Source organism: Pseudophryne corroboree, chromosome 6 (assembly GCF_028390025.1).
Source record: "Pseudophryne corroboree isolate aPseCor3 chromosome 6, aPseCor3.hap2, whole genome shotgun sequence".
NCBI lineage: Eukaryota > Metazoa > Chordata > Amphibia > Anura > Myobatrachidae > Pseudophryne > Pseudophryne corroboree.
In genome coordinates this window covers 79,846,543-79,854,763 of record NC_086449.1, presented here as the reverse complement: position 1 = coordinate 79,854,763, position 8,221 = coordinate 79,846,543, and positions in this window count along the sequence as shown.

Here is an 8,221-nt window from a genome sequence, read left to right as displayed (position 1 = left end):
GTAATTATATTTCACAAATCTCTCAGGTATTCCATATTGGATACTTGTGCCGACGAAGAAGGCCGGTTTCTGTTTATAAAACTACAGTTAGAAGGGGAGCTCTATACTTTAGTGACCCTATACGCGCCCAATTCAGAACATAATGCCTTCTTCTCAGTTGTTTATGTCCGATTTCAGGAGTGGGCAGAGGGTGGGCTGATAATTGGGGGTGACTTTAACTCCACACTTCATCCGACCCTAGACAGATCAGACACATCCAGTAGACGGAGTTATTCTGTGCCAGCCTCATTGCAATTATTAACGACCGCGCTCAATTTGGTAGACCCCTGGCGACACCAACACCCTGTTGGGCGGGAATACACGTTCTATTCACATCCACATGCCACTTCCACTCGGATAGACTATTGGCTGCTCTCTGATATGCTGCTCCCTAGGGTGGACGACTCTAAGGTGGAAAATATAGCCATCTCTGATCACGCGCCCACATGGTTCACGCTGAAGCTGCAGTCTCCCACAACAACCTCCTTTAATTGGAGATTCCCTTCTTACTTGTATACATCCCCCGAATTTAAATCTTATTTGAAGACCAACTTCATACATTACACTAAGGATAATGCCCAACATACAGATGATATAAACCTCTTCTGGTCTGCCTCTAAGCCGGTGATGAGGGGCTACGTCATTGCATTAGTCGCGAATAAACGTAAGAAACTTAATCAACGATACCGTGATTTGGGCCTAGCACTCACTGACTCCTATGCAAAGTTACTGTCCTCCCCGACAGACGATAACCGTAGAATCTACACTGAAACAAAACACCTTTTCGATACTCTTTGTACAGAAAGGGCCCAATACGCCTTGGATTTTCAAAAATAAGAATTTACTTACCGATAATTCTATTTCTCATAGTCCGTAGTGGATGCTGGGGACTCCGTAAGGACCATGGGGGATAGCGGCTCCGCAGGAGACTGGGCACATCTAAAGAAAGCTTTAGGACTATCTGGTGTGCACTGGCTCCTCCCCCTATGACCCTCCTCCAAGCCTCAGTTAGGATACTGTGCCCGGACGAGCGTACACAATAAGGAAGGATTTTGAATCCCGGGTAAGACTCATACCAGCCACACCAATCACACCGTATAACCTGTGATCTGAACCCAGTTAACAGCATGATAACAGAGGAGCCTCTGAAAGATGGCTCACAACAATAATAACCCGATTTTTGTAACAATAACTATGTACAAGTATTGCAGACAATCCGCACTTGGGATGGGCGCCCAGCATCCACTACGGACTATGAGAAATAGAATTATCGGTAAGTAAATTCTTATTTTCTCTAACGTCCTAAGTGGATGCTGGGGACTCCGTAAGGACCATGGGGATTATACCAAAGCTCCCAAACGGGCGGGAGAGTGCGGATGACTCTGCAGCACCAAATGAGAGAACTCCAGGTCCTCCTCAGCCAGGATATCAATTTTGTAGAATTTTACAAACGTATTTGCTCCTGACCAAGTAGCTGCTCGGCAAAGTTGTAAAGCCGAGACCCCTCGGGCAGCCGCCCAAGATGAGCCCACCTTCCTTGTGGAGTGGGCATTTACAGATTTTTGGCTGTGGCAGGCCTGCCACAGAATGTGCAAGCTGAATTGTACTACAAATCCAACGAGCAATAGTCTGCTTAGAAGCAAGAGCACCCAGCTTGTTGGGTGCACACAGGATAAACAGCGAGTCAGATTTCCTGACTCCAGCCGTCCTGGAAACATATATTTTCAGGGCACTGACAACGTCTAGCAACTTGGAGGCCTCCAAGTCCCTAGTAGCCGCAGGCACCACCAATAGGTTGGTTCAGGTGAGACGCTGAAACCACCTTGGGGAGAAACTGAGGATGAGTCCTCAATTCCGCCCTGTCCGAATGGAAAATCAGATAAGGGCTTTTTCAGGATAAAGCCGCCAATTCTGACACGCGCCTGGCCCAGGCCAGGGCCAACAGCATGACCACTTTCCATGTGAGATATTTTAACTCCACAGATTTAAGTGGTTCAAACCAATGTGACTTTTGGAACCCAAAACTACATTGAGATCCCAAAGTGCCACTGGAGGCACAAAAGGAGGCTGTATATGCAGTACCCCTTTTACAAACGTCTGAACTTCAGGGACTGAAGCTAGTTCTTTTTGGAAGAAAATTGACAGGGCCGAAATTTGAACCTTAATGGACCCCAATTTCAGGCCCATAGACACTCCTGTTTGCAGGAAATGTAGGAATCGACCCAGTTGAATTTCCTCCGTCGGGCCTTACTGGCCTCGCACCACGCAACATATTTTCGCCAATTGCGGTGATAATGTTTTTGCGGTTACATCCTTCCTGGCTTTGATCAGGATAGGGATGACTTCATCCGGAATGCCTTTTTTCCTTCAGGATCCGGCGTTCAACCGCCATGCCGTCAAACGCAGCCGCGGTAAGTCTTGGAACAGACAGGGTCCTTGCTGGAGCAGGTCCCTTCTTAGAGGTAGAGGCCACGGATCCTCCGTGAGCATCTCTTGAAGTTCCGGTTACCAAGTCCTTCTTGGCCAATCCGGAACCACGAATATAGTGCTTACTCCTCTCCATCTTATCAATCTCAGTACCTTGGGTATGAGAGGCAGAGGAGGGAACACATACCCTGACTGGTACACCCACGGTGTTACCAGAGCGTCTACAGCTTATTGCCTGAGGGTCCCTGGACCTGGCGCAATACCTGTCGAGTTTTTAATCATGTGGAAGACTTCTGGGTGAAGTCCCCACTCTCCCGGGTGGAGGTCGTGCTGAGGAAGTCTGCTTCCCAGTTGTCCACTCCCGGAATGAATACTGCTGACAGTGCTATCACATGATTTTCCGCCCAGCGAAGAATCCTTGCAGCTTCTGCCATTGCCCTCCTGCTTCTTGTGCCACCCTGTCTGTTTACGTCGGTGACTGCCGTGATGTTGTCCGACTGGATCAACACCGGCTGACCTTGAAGCAGAGGTCTTGCTAAGCTTAGAGCATTGTAAATGTCCCTTAGCTTCAGGATATTTATGTGAAGTGATGTCTCCAGGCTTGACCATAAGCCCTGGATATTCCTTCCCTGTGTGACTGCTCCCCAGCCTCGCAGGCTGGCATCCGTGGTCACCAGGACCCAGTCCTGAATGCCTAATCTGCGGCCCTCTAGAAGATGAGCACTCTGCAACCACCACAGGAGGGACACCCTTGTCCTTGGTGACAGGGTTATCCGCTGATGCATCTGAAGATGCGATCCGGACCATTTGTCCAGCAGGTCCCACTGGAAAGTTCTTGCGTGGAATCTGCCGAATGGGATTGCTTCGTAGGAAGCCACCATTTTACCCAGAACCCTTGTGCATTGATGCACTGAGACTTGGCTCGGTTTTAGGAGGTTCCTGACTAGCTCGGATAACTCCCTGGCTTTCTCCTCCGGGAGAAACACCTTTTTCTGGACTGTGTCCAGGATCATCCCTAGGAACAGAAGACACGTCGTCGGAACCAGGTGCGATTTTGGAATATTGAGAATCCAATCGTGCTGCCGCAACACTACCTGAGATAGTGCTACACCGACCTCCAACTGTTCCCTGGATCTTACCCTTATCAGGGAATTGTCCAAGGAAGGGATAACTAAAATTCACTTCCTTCGAAGGAATTCATCATTTCGGCCATTACCTTGGTAAAGACCCGGGGTGCCGTGTACCATCCATACGGCAGCGTCTGAACTGATAGTGACAGTTCTGTACCATAAACCTGAGGTACCCTTGGTGAGAAGGGTAAATTTTTACATGAAGGTAAAGCATCCTTGATGTCCCGAGACATCATGTAGTCCCCTTCTTCCAGGTTCGCAATCACTGCTCTGAGTGACTCAATCTTGAATTTGAACCTCTGTACGTAAGTGTTCAAAGATTTTAGATTTAGAATCGGTCTCACCGAGCCGTCCGGCTTCGGTACCACAACAGTGTGGAATAATACCCCGTTCCCTGTTGCAGGAGGGGTATCTTGATTATCACCTGCTGGGAATACAGCTTGTGAATGGCTTCCAAAACTGTCTCCCTGTCAGAAGGAGACATCGGTAAAGCCGACTTTAGGAAACGGCGAGGGGGAGAAGTCTCGAATTCTAATTTGTACCCCTGAGATATCACCTGAAGGATCCAGGGGTCTACTTGCGAGTGAGCCCACTGCGCGCTGAAATTCATTGAGACGGGCCCCCCACCGTGCCTGATTCTGCTTGTAAAGCCCCAGCGTATACTGAGGGCTTGGCAGAGGCGGGAGAGGGTTTCTGTTCCTGGGAACTGGCTGATTTCTGCAGCCTTTTTCCTCTCCCTCTGTCACGGGGCAGAAATGAGGAACCTTTTGCCCGCTTGTCCACGAAAAGACTGCCCTGATAATACGGCGTCTTCTCATGTTGAGAGGCGACCTGGGGTACAAACGTGGAATTCCCAGCTGTTGCCGTGGCCACCAGGTCTGAAAGACCGACCCCAAATAACTCCTCCCTTAATAAAGCAATACTTCCAAATGCCGTTTGGAATACGCATCACCTGACCACTGACGTGTCCATAACCCTCTACTGGTAGAAATGGACAACGCGCTTAGACTTGATGCCAGTCGGCAAATATTCCGCTGTGCATCACGCATATATAAAAATGCATCTTTTAAATGCTCTATAGGCAAAAATATACTGTCCCTATCTAGGGTATCAATATTTTTAGTCAGGGAATCCGACCACGCCAACCCAGCACTGCACATCCAGGCTGAGGCGATTGCTGGTCGCAGTATAACACCAGTATGTGTGTAAATACCTTTTAGGATACCCTCCTGCTTTCTATCAGCAGGATCCTTAAGGGCGGCCATCTCAGGCGAAGGTAGAGCCCTTACAAGCGTGTGAGCTCTTTATCCCCCCTAGGGGGTGTTTCCCAACGCACCCTAACCTCTGGCGGGAAAGGATATAATGCCAATAACATTTTAGAAATTATCCGTTGTTATCGGGGGAAACCCACGCATCATCACACACCTCATTTAATTTCTCAGATTCAGGAAAACTACAGGTAGTTTTTCCTCACCGAACATAATACCCTTTTTTGGTGGTACTCGTATTATCAGAAATGTGTAAAACATTTTTCATTGCCTCATCATGTAACGTGTGGCCCTACTGGAAGTCACATTTGTCTCTTCACCGTCGACACTGGAGTCAGTATCCGTGTCGGCGTCTATATCTGCCATCTGAGGTAACGGGCGCTTTAGAGCCCCTGACGGCCTATGAGACGTCTGGACAGGCACAAGCTGAGTAGCCGGCTGTCTCATGTCAACCACTGTCTTTTATACAGAGCTGACACTGTCACGTAATTCCTTCCAACAGTTCATCCACTCAGGTGTCGACCCCCTAGGGGGTGACATCACTATTACAGGCAATCTGCTCCGTCTCCACATCATTTTTCTCCTCATACATGTCGACACAAAAGTACCGACATACAGCACACACACAGGGAATGCTCTGATAGAGGACAGGACTCCACTAGCCCTTTGGGGAGACAGAGGGAGAGTTTGCCAGCACACACCAGAGCGCTATATATATACAGGGATAACCTTATATAAATGTTTTTCCCCTTATAGCTGCTGTATAGTTAATACTGCGCCTAATTAGTGCCCCCCTCTCTTTTTTTAACCCTTTCTGTAGTGTAGTGACTGCAGGGGAGAGACAGGGAGCTTCCCTCCAACGGAGCTGTGAGGGAAAATGGCGCCAGTGTGCTGAGGAGATAGGCTCCGCCCCTTTTTCGCGGACTTTTCTCCTGCTTTTTTATGGATTCTGGCAGGGGTTAAATGCATCCATATAGCCCAGGAGCTATATGTGATGCATTTTTTTTGCCATCCAAGGTGTTTTTATTGCGTCTCAGGGCGCCCCCCCCCAGCGCCCTGCACCCTCAGTGACCGAAATGTGAAGTGTGCTGAGAGCAATGGCGCACAGCTGCAGTGCTGTGCGCTACCTTGTTGAAGACAGGACGTCTTCTGCCGCCGATTTTCCGGACCTCTTCTGCCTTCTGGCTCTGTAAGGGGGCCGGCGGCGCGGCTCTGGGACCCATCCAAGCTGGGCCTGTGATCGTCCCTCTGGAGCTAATGTCCAGTAGCCTAAGAAGCCCAATCCACTCTGCACGCAGGTGAGTTCGCTTCTTCTCCCCTTAGTCCCTCGATGCAGTGAGCCTGTTGCCAGCAGGTCTCACTGAAAATAAAAAACCTAATCTAAAACTTTCACTAAGAAGCTCAGGAGAGCCCCTAGTGTGCACCCTTCTCGTTCGGGCACAGAGATCTAACTGAGGCTTGGAGGAGGGTCATAGGGGGAGGAGCCAGTGCACACCAGATAGTCCTAAAGCTTTCTTTAGATGTGCCCAGTCTCCTGCGGAGCCGCTATCCCCCATGGTCCTTACGGAGTCCCCAGCATCCACTTAGGACGTTAGAGAAAACACAGATACTTTAAAAGGGGTAATGGAGCAGGCAAGCTTCTGGCAAACGTGGTTCGTAGCCAACGACCCGCCTCCCATATCTTGTCCCTTCATACTGGTCCCCACCTGTCCTCCGATCCGGCAGTCATTGCTGACTCCTTTTTAAATTATTATAAGGAGCTGTACACGGCCCCACCAGACGACCCCATTGGAGGCATGACCTTTCTTCACTCAGCCGGCTCGCCTACGTTGACTGAGGATGACCGGAGTTCCCTTATGGAACTAATCACTGATCTGGAACTCTTGACGGTAATAAAGCAACTAGCTAACGGTAAATCCCCGGGCCCAGACGGCTTAAGTGCAGAATACTATAAATTGCTGCCCCATGTCACGCCCCACCTCCTGTTATTATTTAATTCTATTATATCTGGGAATGTTGCCCCTACTGCCTTTAATCAGGCTCGTGTGATAGTGCTACTGAAACCGGGGAAAGACCCCACCCTAGTTCATCCAATATCCCTCCTGAACCAGGACTTTAAACTCCTAACTGCTCTTATGGCGAATAGACTACAACTAGTACTACCCAAGTTATTACATCCATCTCAAACAGGCTTCGTAAAGGGGAGATTGTCAGTACATAACATTAGGCAATTGATAGCAGCACTGACAACATCGGCCCAGTTGCCGGGGGGGACATCTCTGCTGGTGAGCTGTGATGCTGATAAAGCATTTGATCGCGTATCATGGTCGCACCTGCTGAGGGTGCTTCATCTGCAAAGATTTGGAGCTGATTTTGTTAGATTCTTTCGCACTATATATGCTTCCCCGGCTGCATTCCTCACAGTGAATTGAATGAATACCGACACTTTCACACTACATAGAGGCACGAGGCAGGGGTGACCACTTTCCCCGCTTCTTTTTGACCTTGCCTTAGACCCACTCATCAGACACTGTCACCTAAATACCGCCTGGAAGGGGGTCAAAGTCGGTAGCTATGACCTTAAGGTCACGGCTTATGCGGACGACCTATTACTGTACTTCTCTAACCCTCAGGCAGCGTTTCCCAGATTCTTATCTCTCCTAAAGACCTTTGAATCAGTATCTGGATTCAAAGTGAATAAATAAAAAACCGAGGCCTTAGCTCTGCATCCTCGAGCAACCCACAATAGGGAATGACCTATTTCCCTTTCGTTGGGCAAGCCAGACGATTACGTACTTAGGGCTCCAAATACCCATTAACCCGGCCGATTTATATAGATGTAACTTTCCACGAGTCATCGCGCGCACTCTAGCTGACTTCCAGGCGTGGAAACACCTACCCCTCTCCTATCTGGGAAGATGTCAATTGATCAAAATGATCACCTTCCCGAGACTATTATATCCTATGCAAATGTTGCCTTTACTGTTGACTGATGCGGACTTGAAGATTCTTAATAGGGCCTTCACCGAATTTATCTGGGCGAATAAAAAACCCAGAATTTCACTATTTAAGCTGTGCCAATCACAATCATTAGGCGGTGTTAATCTGCCTTGCATTAGAAGCTACATGATGGCCGCAAATTATCGTTATGCTGTTGATTGGATACATGAGACGGAGGTCTTTGCTAACACCGGCTTGGAGCAGGCTTTCTGTCCGGAGACCACGCTAGTCAGTTTTATTACACACACGTCCATCCTCTTTTCCCCCTCAGATAACAAATAACATCTTGCTAACATCTACATGCATGGCATGGAGACAAGCACGCTCTATGATGGGCATCTCTAGCCACAACACAAC